This window comes from Salvelinus fontinalis, chromosome 1, assembly GCF_029448725.1.
Source record: "Salvelinus fontinalis isolate EN_2023a chromosome 1, ASM2944872v1, whole genome shotgun sequence".
In the NCBI taxonomy this organism is placed as follows: domain Eukaryota; kingdom Metazoa; phylum Chordata; class Actinopteri; order Salmoniformes; family Salmonidae; genus Salvelinus; species Salvelinus fontinalis.
Genome location: NC_074665.1, coordinates 82,067,891 through 82,085,766, shown reverse-complemented (window position 1 = coordinate 82,085,766; position 17,876 = coordinate 82,067,891). Strand labels below are relative to the sequence as shown.

Here is a 17,876-nt window from a genome sequence, read left to right as displayed (position 1 = left end):
TCACCCAACTCTACCAACACCCTTTAGTACCCAACTCTACCAACACCCTTTAGCATCCAACTCTACCAACACCCTTTAGCATCCAACTCTACCAACACCCTTTAGTATCCAACTCTACCAACACCCTTTAGCACCCAACTCTACCAACACCCTTTAGCATCCAACTCTACCAACACCCTTTAGCACCCAACTCTACCAACACCCTTTAGCACCCAACTCTACCAACACCCTTTAGCATCCAACTCTACCAACACCCTTTAGCACCCAACTCTACCAACACCCTTTAGCATCCAACTCTACCAACACCCTTTAGTACCCAACTCTACCAACACCCTTTAGTATCCAACTCTACCAACACCCTTTAGCATCCAACTCTACCAACACCCTTTAGCATCCAACTCTACCAACACCCTTTATCACCCAACTCTACCAACACCCTTTAGCACCCAACTCTACCAACACCCTTTAGCACCCAACTCTACCAACACCCTTTAGTACCCAACTCTACCAACACCCTTTAGTATCCAACTCTACCAACACCCTTTATCACCCAACTCTACCAACACCCTTTAGCACCAAACTCTACCAACACCCTTTAGCATCCAACTCTACCAACACCCTTTAGCACCCAACTCTACCAACACCCTTTGGCATCCAACTCTACCAACACCATTTAGCACCCAACTCTACCAACACCCTTTAGCATCCAACTCTACCAACACCCTTTAGCACCCAACTCTACCAACACCCTTTAGTATTCAACTCTACCAACACCCTTTACTACCCAACTCTACCAACACCCTTTAATACCCAACTCTACCAACCCCCTTTACTACCCAACTCTACCAACACCCTTTACTACCCAACTCTACCAACACCCTTTACTACCCAACTCTACCAACACCCTTTAGCACCCAACTCTACCAACACCCTTTAGTATCCAACTCTACCAACACCCTTTACTACCCAACTCTACCAACACCCTTTAGTATCCAACTCTACCAACACCCTTTAGCACCCAACTCTACCAACACCCTTTAGTATCCAACTCTACCAACACCCTTTAGCATCCAACTCTACCAACACCCTTTAGTATCCAACTCTACCAACACCCTTTAGTATCCAACTTTACCAACACCCTTTAATATCCAACTCTACCAACACCCTTTAGTATCCAACTCTACCAACACCCTTTAGTTTCCAACTCTACCAACACCCTTTAGCATCCAACTCTACCAGCACCCTTTAGTATCCAACTCTCCAACACCCTTTAGTATCCAACTCTACCAACACCCTTTAACACCCAACTCTACCAACACCCTTTAGCACCCAACTCTACCAACACCCTTTAGCACCCAACTCTACCAACACCCTTTAGCACCCAACTCTACCAACACCCTTTAGCACCCAACTCTACCAACACCCTTTAGCATCCAACTCTACCAACACCCTTTAGTATCCAACTCTACCAACACCCTTTAGCATCCAACTCTACCAACACCCTTTAGTATCCAACTCTACCAACACCCTTTAGCACCCAACTCTACCAACACCCTTTAGCACCCAACTCTACCAACACCCTTTAGCACCCATCTCTACCAACACCCTTTAACACCCAACTCTACCAACACCCTTTACTATCCAACTCTACCAACACCCTTTACTAGCCAACTCTACCAACACCCTTTAGTATCCAACTCTACCAACACCCTTTACTACCCAACTCTACCAACACCCTTTAGAATCCAACTCTACCAACACCCTTTAGCATCCAACTCTACCAACACCCTTTAGCACCCAACTCTACCAACACCCTTTAGTACCCAACTCTACCAACACCCTTTAGCACCCAACTCTACCAACACCCTTTAGCATCCAACTCTACCAACACCCTTTAGTATCCAACTCTACCAACACCCTTTAGCATCCAACTCTACCAACACCCTTTAGTATCCAACTCTACCAACACCCTTTAGCACCCAACTCTACCAACACCCTTTAGCACCCAACTCTACCAACACCCTTTAGCACCCAACTCTACCAACACCCTTTAACACCCAACTCTACCAACACCCTTTACTATCCAACTCTACCAACACCCTTTACTACCCAACTCTACCAACACCCTTTAGTATCCTACTCTACCAACACCCTTTACTACCCAGCTCTACCAACACCCTTTAGTATCCAACTCTACCAACACCCTTTAGCATCCAACTCTACCAACACCCTTTAGCACCCAACTCTACCAACACCTTTTAGTACCCAACTCTACCAACACCCTTTAGTACTCAACTCTACCAACACCCTTTAGTATCCAACTCTACCAACACCCTTTAGCACCCAACTCTACCAACACCCTTTAACATCCAAGTCTACCAACACCCTTTAGCACCCAACTCTACCAACACCCTTTACTACCCAACTCTACCAACACCCTTTAACACCCAACTCTACCAACACCCTTTAGTACCCAACTCTACCAACACCCATTAACATCCAACTCTACCAACACCCTTTAGCACCCAACTCTACCAACACCCTTTAGCACCCAACTCTACCAACACCCTTTAATACCCAACTCTACCAACACCCTTTAGTATCCAACTCTACCAACACCCTTTAATATCCAACTCTACCAACACCCTTTAGTACCCAACTCTACCAACACCCTTTACTACCCAACTCTACCAACACCCTTTAGCACCCAACTCTACCAACACCCTTTAGTATGCAACTCTACCAACACCCTTTAATATCCAACTCTACCAACACCCTTTAGTATCCAACTCTACCAACACCCTTTAGCACCCAACTCTACCAACACCCTTTAGTATCCAACTCTACCAACACCCTTTAGCACCCAACTCTACCAACACCCTTTAACACCCAACTCTACCAACACCCTTTACTACCCAACTCTACCAACACCCTTTAGCACCCAACTCTACTAACACCCTTTAGCACCCAACTCTACCAACACCCTTTAGCACCCAACTCTACCAACACCCTTTAGCACCTAGCTCTACTAACACCCTTTAACACCCAACTCTACCATCACCCTTTAGCATCCAACTCTACCAACACCCTTTATCACCCAACTCTACCAACACCCTTTAGCACCCAACTCTACCAACACCCTTTACTACCCAACTCTACCAACACCCTTTAGCACCTAACTCTACCAACACCCTTTAGCACCCAACTCTACCAACACCCTTTAGTACCCAACTCTACCAACACCCTTTAGTATCCAACTCTACCAACACCCTTTATCACCCAACTCTACCAACACCCTTTAGCACCCAACTCTACCAACACCCTTTAGCACCCAACTCTACCAACACCCTTTAGCACCCAACTCTACCAACACCCTTTAATATCCAACTCTACCACCACCCTTTAGTACCCAACTCTACCAACACCCTTTATCACCCAACTCTACCAACACCCTTTAGCACCCAACTCTACCAACACCCTTTACTACCCAACTCTACCAACACCCTTTAGCACCTAACTCTACCAACACCCTTTAGCACCAAACTCTACCAACACCCTTTAGCATCCAACTCTACCAACACCCTTTAGCACCCAACTCTACCAACACCCTTTAGTACCCAACTCTACCAACACCCTTTAGTATCCAACTCTACCAACACCCTTTATCACCCAACTCTACCAACACCCTTTAGTACCCAACTATACCAACACCCTTTAGCATCCAACTCTACCAACACCCTTTAGCATCCAACTCTACCAACACCCTTTAGTATCCAACTCTACCAACACCCTTTAGAACCCAACTCTACCAACACCCTTTAGCATCCAACTCTACCAACACCCTTTAGCACCCAACTCTACCAACACCCTTTAGCACCCAACTCTACCAACACCCTTTAGCATCCAACTCTACCAACACCCTTTAGCATCCAACTCTACCAACACCCTTTAGCCTCCAACTCTACCAACACCCTTTAGTACCCAACTCTACCAACACCCTTTAGTATCCAACTCTACCAACACCCTTTAGCATCCAACTCTACCAACACCCTTTAGCATCCAACTCTACCAACACCCTTTATCACCCAACTCTACCAACACCCTTTAGCACCCAACTCTACCAACACCCTTTAGCACCCAACTCTACCAACACCCTTTAGTACCCAACTCTACCAACACCCTTTAGTATCCAACTCTACCAACACCCTTTATCACCCAACTCTACCAACACCCTTTAGCACCCAACTCTACCAACACCCTTTAGCATCCAACTCTACCAACACCCTTTAGCACCCAACTCTACCAACACCCTTTAGCATCCAACTCTACCAACACCATTTAGCACCCAACTCTACCAACACCCTTTAGCATCCAACTCTACCAACACCCTTTAGCACCCAACTCTACCAACACCCTTTAGTATCCAACTCTACCAACACCCTTTACTACCCAACTCTACCAACACCCTTTATCACCCAACTCTACCAACACCCTTTAGCACCCAACTCTACCAACACCCTTTAGCATCCAACTCTACCAACACCCTTTAGCATCCAACTCTACCAACACCCTTTAGTATCCAACTCTACCAACACCCTTTAGCACCCAACTCTACCAACACCCTTTAGCATCCAACTCTACCAACACCCTTTAGCACCCAACTCTACCAACACCCTTTAGCACCCAACTCTACCAACACCCTTTAGCATCCAACTCTACCAACACCCTTTAGCACCCAACTCTACCAACACCCTTTAGCATCCAACTCTACCAACACCCTTTAGCATCCAACTCTACCAACACCCTTTAGCATCCAACTCTACAAACACCCTTTAGCATCCAACTCTACCAACACCCTTTATCACCCAACTCTACCAACACCCTTTAGCACCCAACTCTACCAACACCCTTTAGTACCCAACTCTACCAACACCCTTTAGTATCCAACTCTACCAACACCCTTTATCACCCAACTCTACCAACACCCTTTAGCACCCAACTCTACCAACACCCTTTAGCATCCAACTCTACCAACACCCTTTAGCACCCAACTCTACCAACACCCTTTGGCATCCAACTCTACCAACACCATTTAGCACCCAACTCTACCAACACCCTTTAGCATCCAACTCTACCAACACCCTTTAGCACCCAACTCTACCAACACCCTTTAGTATCCAACTCTACCAACACCCTTTACTACCCAACTCTACCAACACCCTTTACTACCCAACTCTACCAACCCCCTTTACTACCCAACTCTACCAACACCCTTTACTACCCAACTCTACCAACACCCTTTACTACCCAACTCTACCAACACCCTTTAGCACCCAACTCTACCAACACCCTTTAGTATCCAACTCTACCAACACCCTTTACTACCCAACTCTACCAACACCCTTTAGTATCCAACTCTACCAACACCCTTTAGCACCCAACTCTACCAACACCCTTTAGTATCCAACTCTACCAACACCCTTTACTACCCAACTCTACCAACACCCTTTAGTATCCAACTCTACCAACACCCTTTACTACCCAACTCTACCAACACCCTTTAGTATCCAACTCTACCAACACCCTTTAGCACCCAACTCTACCAACACCCTTTGGTATCCAACTCTACCAACACCCTTTAGTATCCAACTCTACCAACACCCTTTAGTATCCAACTCTACCAACACCCTTTAGTATCCAACTTTACCAACACCCTTTAATATCCAACTCTACCAACACCCTTTAGTATCCAACTCTACCAACACCCTTTAGTTTCCAACTCTACCAACACCCTTTATTTTCCAACTCTACCAACACCCTTTAGCATCCAACTCTACCAACACCCTTTAGCACCCAACTCTACCAACACCCTTTAGTATGCAACTCTACCAACACCCTTTAATATCCAACTCTACCAACACCCTTTAGTATCCAACTCTACCAACACCCTTTAGCACCCAACTCTACCAACACCCTTTAGTATCCAACTCTACCAACACCCTTTAGCACCCAACTCTACCAACACCCTTTAATATCCAACTCTACCAACACCCTTTAGCACCCAACTCTACCAACACCCTTTAGTACCCAACTCTACCAACACCCTTTAGTATCCAACTCTACCAACACCCTTTATCACCCAACTCTACCAACACCCTTTAGTACCCAACTATACCAACACCCTTTAGCATCCAACTCTACCAACACCCTTTAGCATCCAACTCTACCAACACCCTTTAGTATCCAACTCTACCAACACCCTTTAGAACCCAACTCTACCAACACCCTTTAGCATCCAACTCTACCAACACCCTTTATCACCCAACTCTACCAACACCCTTTAGCACCCAACTCTACCAACACCCTTTAGCACCCAACTCTACCAACACCCTTTAGCATCCAACTCTACCAACACCCTTTAGCATCCAACTCTACCAACACCATTTAGCACCCAACTCTACCAACACCCTTTAGCATCCAACTCTACCAACACCCTTTAGCACCCAACTCTACCAACACCCTTTAGTATCCAACTCTACCAACACCCTTTACTACCCAACTCTACCAACACCCTTTATCACCCAACTCTACCAACACCCTTTAGCACCCAACTCTACCAACACCCTTTAGCATCCAACTCTACCAACACCCTTTAGCATCCAACTCTACCAACACCCTTTAGCATCCAACTCTACCAACACCCTTTAGCACCCAACTCTACCAACACCCTTTAGCATCCAACTCTACCAACACCCTTTAGCACCCAACTCTACCAACACCCTTTAGCACCCAACTCTACCAACACCCTTTAGCATCCAACTCTACCAACACCCTTTAGCACCCAACTCTACCAACACCCTTTAGCATCCAACTCTACCAACACCCTTTAGTACCCAATTCTACCAACACCCTTTAGCATCCAACTCTACCAACACCCTTTAGCATCCAACTCTACCAACACCCTTTAGCATCCAACTCTACCAACACCCTTTATCACCCAACTCTACCAACACCCTTTAGCACCCAACTCTACCAACACCATTTAGTACCCAACTCTACCAACACCCTTTAGTATCCAACTCTACCAACACCCTTTATCACCCAACTCTACCAACACCCTTTAGCACCAAACTCTACCAACACCCTTTAGCGTCCAACTCTACCAACACCCTTTAGCACCCAACTCTACCAACACCCTTTGGCATCCAACTCTACCAACACCATTTAGCACCCAACTCTACCAACACCCTTTAGCATCCAACTCTACCAACACCCTTTAGCACCCAACTCTACCAACACCCTTTAGCATCCAACTCTACCAACACCCTTTACTACCCAACTCTACCAACACCCTTTACTACCCAACTCTACCAACCCCCTTTACTACCCAACTCTACCAACACCCTTTACTACCCAACTCTACCAACACCCTTTACTACCCAACTCTACCAACACCCTTTAGCACCCAACTCTACCAACACCCTTTAGTATCCAACTCTACCAACACCCTTTACTACCCAACTCTACCAACACCCTTTAGTATCCAACTCTACCAACACCCTTTAGCACCCAACTCTACCAACACCCTTTAGTATCCAACTCTACCAACACCCTTTAGTATCCAACTCTACCAACACCCTTTAGTATCCAACTCTACCAACACCCTTTAGTATCCAACTTTACCAACACCCTTTAATATCCAACTCTACCAACACCCTTTAGTATCCAACTCTACCAACACCCTTTAGTTTCCAACTCTACCAACACCCTTTAGCATCCAACTCTACCAACACCCTTTAGTATCCAACTCTCCAACACCCTTTAGTATCCAACTCTACCAACACCCTTTAACACCCAACTCTACCAACACCCTTTAGCACCCAACTCTACCAACACCCTTTAGCACCCAACTCTACCAACACCCTTTAGCACCCAACTCTACCAACACCCTTTAGCACCCAACTCTACCAACACCCTTTAGCACCCAACTCTACCAACACCCTTTAGTATCCAACTCTACCAACACCCTTTAGCATCCAACTCTACCAACACCCTTTAGTATCCAACTCTACCAACACCCTTTAGCACCCAACTCTACCAACACCCTTTAGCACCCAACTCTACCAACACCCTTTAGCACCCATCTCTACCAACACCCTTTAACACCCAACTCTACCAACACCCTTTACTATCCAACTCTACCAACACCCTTTACTAGCCAACTCTACCAACACCCTTTAGTATCCAACTCTACCATCACCCTTTACTTCCCAACTCTACCAACACCCTTTAGTATCCAACTCTACCAACACCCTTTAGCATCCAACTCTACCAACACCCTTTAGCACCCAACTCTACCAACACCCTTTAGTACCCAACTCTACCAACACCCTTTAGCACCCAACTCTACCAACACCCTTTAGCATCCAACTCTACCAACACCCTTTAGTATCCAACTCTACCAACACCCTTTAGCATCCAACTCTACCAACACCCTTTAGTATCCAACTCTACCAACACCCTTTAGCACCCAACTCTACCAACACCCTTTAGCACCCAACTCTACCAACACCCTTTAGCACCCAACTCTACCAACACCCTTTAACACCCAACTCTACCAACACCCTTTACTATCCAACTCTACCAACACCCTTTACTACCCAACTCTACCAACACCCTTTAGTATCCTACTCTACCAACACCCTTTACTACCCAACTCTACCAACACCCTTTAGTATCCAACTCTACCAACACCCTTTAGCATCCAACTCTACCAACACCCTTTAGCACCCAACTCTACCAACACCCTTTAGTACCCAACTCTACCAACACCCTTTAGTACCCAACTCTACCAACACCCTTTAGTATCCAACTCTACCAACACCCTTTAGCACCCAACTCTACCAACACCCTTTAACTTCCAACTCTACCAACACCCTTTAGCACCCAACTCTACCAACACCCTTTACTACCCAACTCTACCAACACCCTTTAACACCCAACTCTACCAACACCCTTTACTACCCAACTCTACCAACACCCTTTACTACCCAACTCTACCAACACCCTTTAGCACCCAACTCTACCAACACCCTTTACTACCCAACTCTACCAACACCCTTTACTATCCAACTCTACCAACACCCTTTAGCACCCAACTCTACCAACACCCTTTAGCACCCAACTCTACCAACACCCTTTAGCATCCAACTCTACCAACACCCTTTAGCACCCAACTCTACCAACACCCTTTAACACCCAACTCTACCAACACCCTTTAGCACCCAACTCTACCAACACCCTTTAGCACCCAACTCTACCAACACCCTTTCACACCTAACTCTACCAACACCCTTTAGCACCCAACTCTACCAACACCCTTTAGCACCCAACTCCACCAACACCCTTTAGCACCCAACTCTACCAACACCCTTTAGCGCCTAACTCTACCAACACCCTCTACTGCCCAACTCTACCAACACCCTTTACTACCCAACTCTACCAACACCCTTTAGCACCCAACTCTACCAATACCCTTTAGCACCTAACTCTACCAACACCCTTTAGCACCCAACTCTACCAACACCCTTTACTACCCAACTCTACCAACACCCTTTAGCACCCAACTCTACCAACACCCTTTAGCACCTAACTCTACCAACACCCTTTACTACCCAACTCTACCAACACCCTTTAGTACCCAACTCTACCAACACCCTTTAGCATCCAACTCTACCAACACCCTTTAGCACCCAACTCTACCAACACCCTTTAGTACCCAACTCTACCAACACCCTTTAGCGTCCAACTCTACCAACACCCTTTAGTTTCCAACTCTACCAACACCCTTTAGCACCCAACTCTACCAACACCCTTTACTACCCAACTCTACCAACACCCTTTAGCACCCAACTCTACCAACACCCTTTACTACCCAACTCTACCAACACCCTTTAGTACCCAACTCTACCAACACCCTTTAGTATCCAACTCTACCAACACCCTTTAGCATCCAACTCTACCAACACCCTTTAATATCCAACTCTACCAACACCCTTTAGTACCCAACTCTACCAACACCCTTTAGTATCCAACTCTACCAACACCCTTTAGTACCCAACTCTACCAACACCCTTTAGTACCCAACTCTACCAACACCCTTTAGTATCCAACTCTACCAACACCCTTTAGTATCCAACTCTACCAACACCCTTTACTACCCAACTCTACCAACACCCTTTAGTATCCAACTCTACCAACACCCTTTAGCACCCAACTCTACCAACACCCTTTACTACCCAACTCTACCAACACCCTTTACTACCCAACTCTACCAACACCCTTTAGTATCCAACTCTACCAACACCCTTTAGCACCCAACTCTACCAACACCCTTTAGCATCCAACTCTACCAACACCCTTTAGCACCCAACTCTACCAACACCCTTTACTACCCAACTCTACCAACACCCTTTAACACTCAACTCTACCAACACCCTTTAGCACCCAACTCTACTACTAGCATGACATACCAAGCCTGGTCCCTTATCTCAGTGGTTGTCTCCCGCCGTCTCATGATTTTACCTTTGAGGATTATTAACGTACTAATTTACTCCCTTATGCTCCCGGGTGCTCCCTTATACTCCCGGGTGGCGCAGTGGTCTAGGGCACTGCATCGCAGTGCTAGCTGCGCCACCAGAGTCTCTGGGTTCGCGCCCAGGCTGGGCTGGGTTCGCGCCCAGGCTCTGTCGCAGCCGGCCGCAACCGGGAGGTCCTTGGGGCGACGCACAATTGGCATAGCGTCGTCCGGGTTAGGGAGGGTTTGGCCGGTAGGGATATCCTTGTCTCAGTATGTAAAAAATGTTATAAAAATGTATGCACTCTACTGTAAGTCGCTCTGGATAAGAGCGTCTGCTAAATGACTAAAATGTAAATGTAAATGTTATGCTGATGTAACATTTAGACATCATGTATGTTGTTATAAGTTAAGTTTTTCTGTGAAGACCCTACTACAATAGTCTATGTTCGCTATGTTCCTATTTGATTTGTTGTTTCATAAAAGTGTGTCAATCATAGTATGCCTAATCTTTACTTCCTACATTTCAAATCAACAAGGAAGCATATTTAAGAAGTGTATTGCTCCAAAATCTGCAAAATGTACATTTTCTTTGTTTAACAGTAGGCTAAATACAATGAACAGTACTTGAAACCACATTAAGAATGCTTTTGATGTAGTGCAAAAGTAAGTGAATAAAAAACTAAGTAGTTTACACAAGAACTTCAGCCAGTTTAGCCAGTTTAGTCTTGTGACATGTCTGCTGCTGGTGTCTGACGTCCTGTTATGGCCTGGACAATCTGTCCAAATACAGCTATGAAGCTGTTAAATGAGGCGTCTGGGCCATCTGAAACACCCTGGCTGTCCTGTCTGCTGATGCTGGGCCTCAAGTGTCTCCAGGTATGAGGCCTCGGTCTCCCTCATGAAATTCAGCTATTCGCTGGTTGTGCTCACCGTGTGTTTTCTCGTCCCTGGGAAAATATACTGACCAAAAATATAGACACAACATGCAAAAATGTCAATGATTTGACTGAGTTACAGTTCATATAACGAAATTAGTCAATTAAAATAGATAAATTAGACCGTCATCTAAGGATTCCACATGACTGGGCAGGGGCACAGCCATAGGCCCACCCACTGGGGATCCAGGCTCAGCCAATCAGAATTTGTTTTCCCCCACAAAAGGGCTTTATTACAGACAGAAATACTCCTCAGTTTCATCAGCTGTCCAGGTGGATGGTCTCAGACGATCCCACAGGTGAAGAAGCCGAATGTGGAAGTCCTGGACTGGCGTGGTTACACATAGTCTGTGGTTGTGAGGCTGGTTGGACATACTGCCAAATTCTCTAAAATGACGTTGGAGGCGGCTTATGGTAGAGGAATGAACATTCAATTCTCAGCTCTGGTGGTCATTCCTGCAGTCAGCATGCCAATCGCACACTCCTTCAAAACTTAAGACATCTGTGGCATTGTGTTGTGTGACAAAACTGTACATTTTAGGGTGGCCTTCTATTGTCCCCAGCACAAGGTGCACCTGTGTAATGATCATGCTGTTTAATCAGCTTCTTGATATGCCACACCTGTCAGGTGGATGGATTATCTTGGCAAAGGAGAAATGCTCACTAACAGGGATGTAAACACATTTGTGCAAAACATTTTAGAGAAATAAGCTTTTTGTGCGTATGGAACATTTCTGCAATCTTTTATTTCAGCTCATGAAACATGCGACCAACAATTTACATGTTGCGTTTATATTTTTGTTCAGTGTATAAAGGCAGAAGTAATGAGATGTGCAGTACAGGGATGATAAGGTACAGACTCCAAAGCAAACCTGAGGGCAGCCAGTGGGAGTGCAGTTTTGGTCTCCAACCAGGTATTGGTGCCTCATATGTATTAAATCTTATCCAGCAAAGGCCAGTGTGGGGCCAACCAGATCTACCTTCCAGATCTACCAACCAGATCTACCAACCAGATACATAAATGATGCAAATAGTCATGGTCTTGGGTCAGAATATGATTCATTGAATCAGTTTGACATATAAATTCCTAGATCCACACCCTTTCCTTGAAAAATGTTTAGGAACATAACCCTGCAATGATAAAAGCCTACTGTGGATGAGATTGAACTGTTTACCAACCGAGAAAGGACCCTTGGAGCCCTGCACCCCCAGGCGCCAAGTTTGTAGGAACATTGATTGTGTCGATGGACCCTGGTTGTCTGGGGGTGCAGGGCTCTAAGGTTGTAGGAACATTGATTGTGTCGATGGACCCTGGGTGTCTGGGGGTGCAGGGCTCAGGGGTTGTAGGAACATTGATTGTGTCAATGGACCCTGGGTGTCTGGGGGTGCAGGGCTCTAAGGTTGTAGGAACATTGATTGTGTCGATGGACCCTGGGTGTTTGGGGGTGCAGGGCTCTAAGGTTGTAGGAACATTGATTGTGTCGATGGACCCTGGGTGTCTGGGGGTGCAGGGCTCAGGGGTTGTAGGAACATTGATTGTGTCGATGGACCCTGGGTGTCTGGGGGTGCAGGGCTCTAAGGTTGTAGGAACATTGATTGTGTCGATGGACCCTGGGTGTCTGGGGGTGCAGGGCTCAGGGGTTGTAGGAACATTGATTGTGTCGATGGACCCTGGGTGTCTGGGGGTGCAGGGCTCTAAGGTTGTAGGAACATTGATTGTGTCGATGGACCCTGGGTGTCTGGGGGTGCAGGGCTCTAAGGTTGTGGCTTCACTATTCGAGCACGCAGCTTCCTCTGAGTCCGTAGGTTCAGGAATGTCCTCTGAGAAGTCTAAGTATGTTTGTTTGTATAATGTAAAGTTGAATACTCCGGCTAACGTCAAACATGTAGCCAAGTCCACGACGTTGGCCTTCATGGATGTTTTATATGACACGCTGAAGACATTGGTAGCTAGCTAGATAGTCATTTGTCTAAAAACAATGTATTACCGTGCTGATCATCGCTACTGGGTGTCATCATGGCTTCAAACATGGCTTTCTGGCTGTCTGATCCACTTTTGTTGTTGTGGTCTTTTATCTTTTTATATTCTTGCTTGAGTTTCTTAATTTTTTCCAAGCACTGTTTTATTGACTGATGGATTCCCATTTCGGCTAGTGTATCCAATATTTTTTTGAAGACCTTTTTATCCCTGGTGAAAGAATCCAGTCGCCTCTGGATGCTGGAGTCTGCCCAGATACTCCAGAGTGCTTGGACATCTCCAACGGACCAATTTTGCTTCTTTCATTATTTGTTTTTAACTTAATAAGAGTTATTGGTTAGTGTAGCTTTACTAAGGTACATCTGTGGCTGGACCATTCCTAGACAGATGACCTTCTCTTATAAAAATGGAGCCAGTGACTTGTGTATGAGTATTAACAACATATGCGACACTGTGACATCATTGCGTGAGACCAATCATTGAGTACTGGCATTTGTAACCCCACCCACTGGCCAATTTGGTTGGAGGTCAGTACTAGATACTGGTTCTCAGCAGTGCAGGGATGTGAGATTTGAAGTGGCAATGTTTGATGGTAATGGGTTATATACTAACACATTTATCAGACACTTCCAGCTGCAGAGCTTCCTCCTCAGTCACTCTTCCTTGTAATGGAAATGCTGCCAATTTATCCCTAAATCCCTCCCTCCTTCATCTGCTCACAGCGCTCTGTGTCTCTGGGAGATGATGAAGGATGGAGCAGAGAAAGAAAATGACGACTGAAAAGTATCTCTCTGTGTCTCTCTGTGTCTCTTTGAGTCTCTCTGAGTGTCTCTGTGTCTCTCTGTGTCTGTGTCTCTCTGAGTCTCTCTGTGTCTCTGTGTCTCTCTAAATGTCTCTCTGTGTCTCTCTGTGTCTCTCTGAGTCTCTCTGAGTCTCTCTGTGTCTCTCTGTGTCTCTTTGAGTCTCTCTGTGTCTCTGTGTCTCTCTGAGTGTCTCTATGTCTCTCTGTGTCTCTGTGTCTCTCTGAGTGTCTCTGTGTCTCTCTGAGTCTCTCTGTGTCTCTGTGTCTCTCTGAGTATCTCTCTGTGTCTCTGGATTGGAAAGTAAGAGATTCATGCATTAGCCTGGTGCCAGTAACCAAAAGGTTGCAGGATCGAATCCCTGAGCTGGCAAGGTAAACATCTGTCGTTCTACATCTGAACCAGGTAGTAAACCCCCTGTTCCCCGATAGGCTGTCATTGTAAATTCTTATTGGCACAACGCTCTAACCACTAGGCTACCTGCCACCCCTCTAGTGTGTACTTCACATGTGTTTGAGGTACTGGATGAGCAAGTCAGCACAGATGGTAGAGCTGCTGTTTGGTTACAGGTGTTTCAATACTGTATCATTACACACTGTTGACAGTTGGGTCCACCAGCCTAATAATTTCCACTTCCTGTTTGGATTTTTTCTCAGGTTTTTGCCTGCCATGTGAGTTCTGTTATACTCACAGACATAATTCAAACAGTTTTAGAAACTTCATAGTGTTTTCTATCCAGTACTAATAAGTATATGCATATATTAGCAACTATGACTGAGGAGCAGGCCGTTTACTCTGGGCACCTCTGTGCACCTTTCATCCAAGCTACTCAAACTGCCCCGGCAGCCACAAGAAGTTAATAAAAGCGAGATTACCTTCAATTACCCTTTGAAACGTACGGTGTAAATCCCCTGAACATTGAGTCTGCAAAATGAAGACAGCAACGTATCAGTGGATGTGTTTCAGTGTTCCAGAGAAGATGTAGTATACATAAAGACTGTTCATTTCTAAAAGGCACATCCAGTAGTTCTAAAGCTGTGTGTTTACCTCTCCCAATGTGACACACACACACACACACACACACACACACACACACACACACACACACACACACACACACACACACACACACACACACACACACACACACACACACACACACACACACACACACACACACACACACACACAGCCATTCTGTGATTCAGAGAATACAGACTGAGAATTCTGGCTAAATAATAGATTTTTGCGCAGTGTTAAATGCTGCTTGATGTTTGGCTGTTTCAGGGATTATGATTAGATTGGTCTATGATTAGAAAACTGTTGGGGTGGCAACAACAAAGCCTAAGTAAAAGTCTGGACAATATTACGTTTTCTATCTATTAGAACAAGAGGTATGGATGGAAAACAATGAAAGATAATACAGAATAATACACAGTCCAGAGGTTATAGAAAAGGCTATAGAAAACCAATCAATATCAAATGAGTGTCGAGGAGATTGAGTGTGAGCAACAAATGCATTTTGTGATGGCTATGATGTAATTTACATTTCCTGTGTAATGACTAGGGAAGCAGCATGATACAGAAAGGTATTACATCTAGAGTGGGGACGGAGTCTGTGGGGAGTGAGAACTCAAGAGGAAGCCACAATATCATTACCCAGCAATTTTCTCCAGTCTCCGTCAGCGTTGATGGTTCACACAAATGACTAAATGACATTTTGGTTTCCTAACCTTATAAGCAGTCTATTAATAAAGTAAGACAGCGTTCCATCCTTGTCCATAGACTGCTTACTGGGTAAAGAAACCAATATGTCATTTTGTAATTAGGGTGAACTATCCCTTTAAGATGTTTTGAATCTACAGTGTGTAGTGGGGAACGCTAGGTTGGCTCAGGGTAAGCCCCAAATTACATTCCTTCTCTCAGTTCTCTCTTCAGTTCTGCCCTGCAGGGGTAGGCCTACGCCCTAAGGCAATACTAGGCAGACATCTCAAAGCCATGGATGGATTACAGTCAGTGCTATACACTCTTAGACAAAAGGGTTCCAAAAGGGTTCTTCAGCTGTCCCCATAGGAGAATCCTTTGAAATACCCGTTTTGCTTCCAGATAGAACTCTTTGGGGTTTCATGTAGAACCCTCTGTGGAAAGGGTTCTACCTGGAACCAAAAGGGTTCTACCTGGAACCAAAAATAGTTCTTCAAAGGGTTATCCTATGGGGACAGCAAAATAATCCTTGTAGGTTCTAGATAGCACTTTTTTTTCTAAGAGTGTATTATATACAGTTAGCTAATGCAGTATATATGAGTGATATGAACCTTTGGGATGAACCAGTTAGCTAAGGCAGTATATATGAGTGATATGAACCTTTGGGATTACCAGTTAGCTAAGGCAGTATATATGAGTGAAATGAACCTTTGGGATGAACCAGTTAGCTAATACAGTATATATGAGTGATATGAACCTTTGGGATGAACCAGTTAGCTAATGCAGTATATATGAGTGATATGAACCTTTGGGATGAACCAGTTAGCTAATACAGTATGAGTGATATGAACCTATGTTATCTAATACGGTATGTGAACCCTTTAGAATTACCTGGATTTCTGCATAAATTGGTCATAAAATTGCACAAACTACCTGTCCTCCATGACACCTACAGCACCTGATGTCACAGGAAGGCCAAAAAGATCATCAAGGACATCAACCACCTGAGCTACGGCCTGTTCACCCCGCTATCATCCAGAAGGCGAGGTCAGTACAGGTGCATCAAAGCTGGGACCGAGAGATTGAGAAACAGCTTCTATCTCAAGGCCATCAGACTGCTAAACAGCCATCACTAACAGAGAGGCTGCTGCCTACATTGAGACCTGATAAATGGATCACTAGTCACTTTAAACAATGCCACTTTAAATAATGCCACTTTAATAATGTTTACATATCTTACATTACTCATATAATATGTATATATTGTATACCATCTATTGCACCTTGCCTATTCCACTCGGCCATCGCTCATCCATATACTTATATACTTATATGTACATATTCTCATTCACCCCTTTAGATTTGTGTGTATTAGGTATTTGTTGGGGAATTGTTCGATTACTTGTTAGATATTGCTGCACTGTCGTAACTAGAAGCACAAGCATTTCGCTACACTCGCATTAACATCTGCTAACAATGTGTATGTGACCAATCAAATTTGATTATATTTGATTTGATTTGAAATGTTATCTAATCTTCATCTAAGTCACAACTATAGACAAACATAGTCTGCATAAACTAATAACACACAAACAATTATAATTTTTCATGTCTTTATTGAACACACCGTGTAAACATTCACAGTGCAGGGTTGAAAAAGTATGTGAACCCTTAGATTGAATAACTGGTTGACCCTCCTTTGGCAGCAATAACCTTGGACCATTCCTCTTTACAAAACTGTTTCAGTTCCACAATGTTCTTGTGATGTCTGGTGTGAACCGCTCTCTTGAGGTCATGCAACAGCATCTCAATCGGGTTTAGGTCAGATCTGTTCTGTTCTGTTCAAGCCATTCTGTTGTTGATTTACTTCTGTCTTTTGG

At 44.9% G+C, this 17,876-nt stretch overlaps 1 protein-coding gene across 1 annotated transcript in view; it reads left to right on the top strand.

Annotated features, from left to right (window-relative positions):
* LOC129862766 (putative thiamine transporter SLC35F3) overlaps window positions 1–17,876 on the top strand; it is a 182,447-nt gene that overhangs the window by 14,668 nt on the left and 149,903 nt on the right. The window lies entirely within an intron of this gene.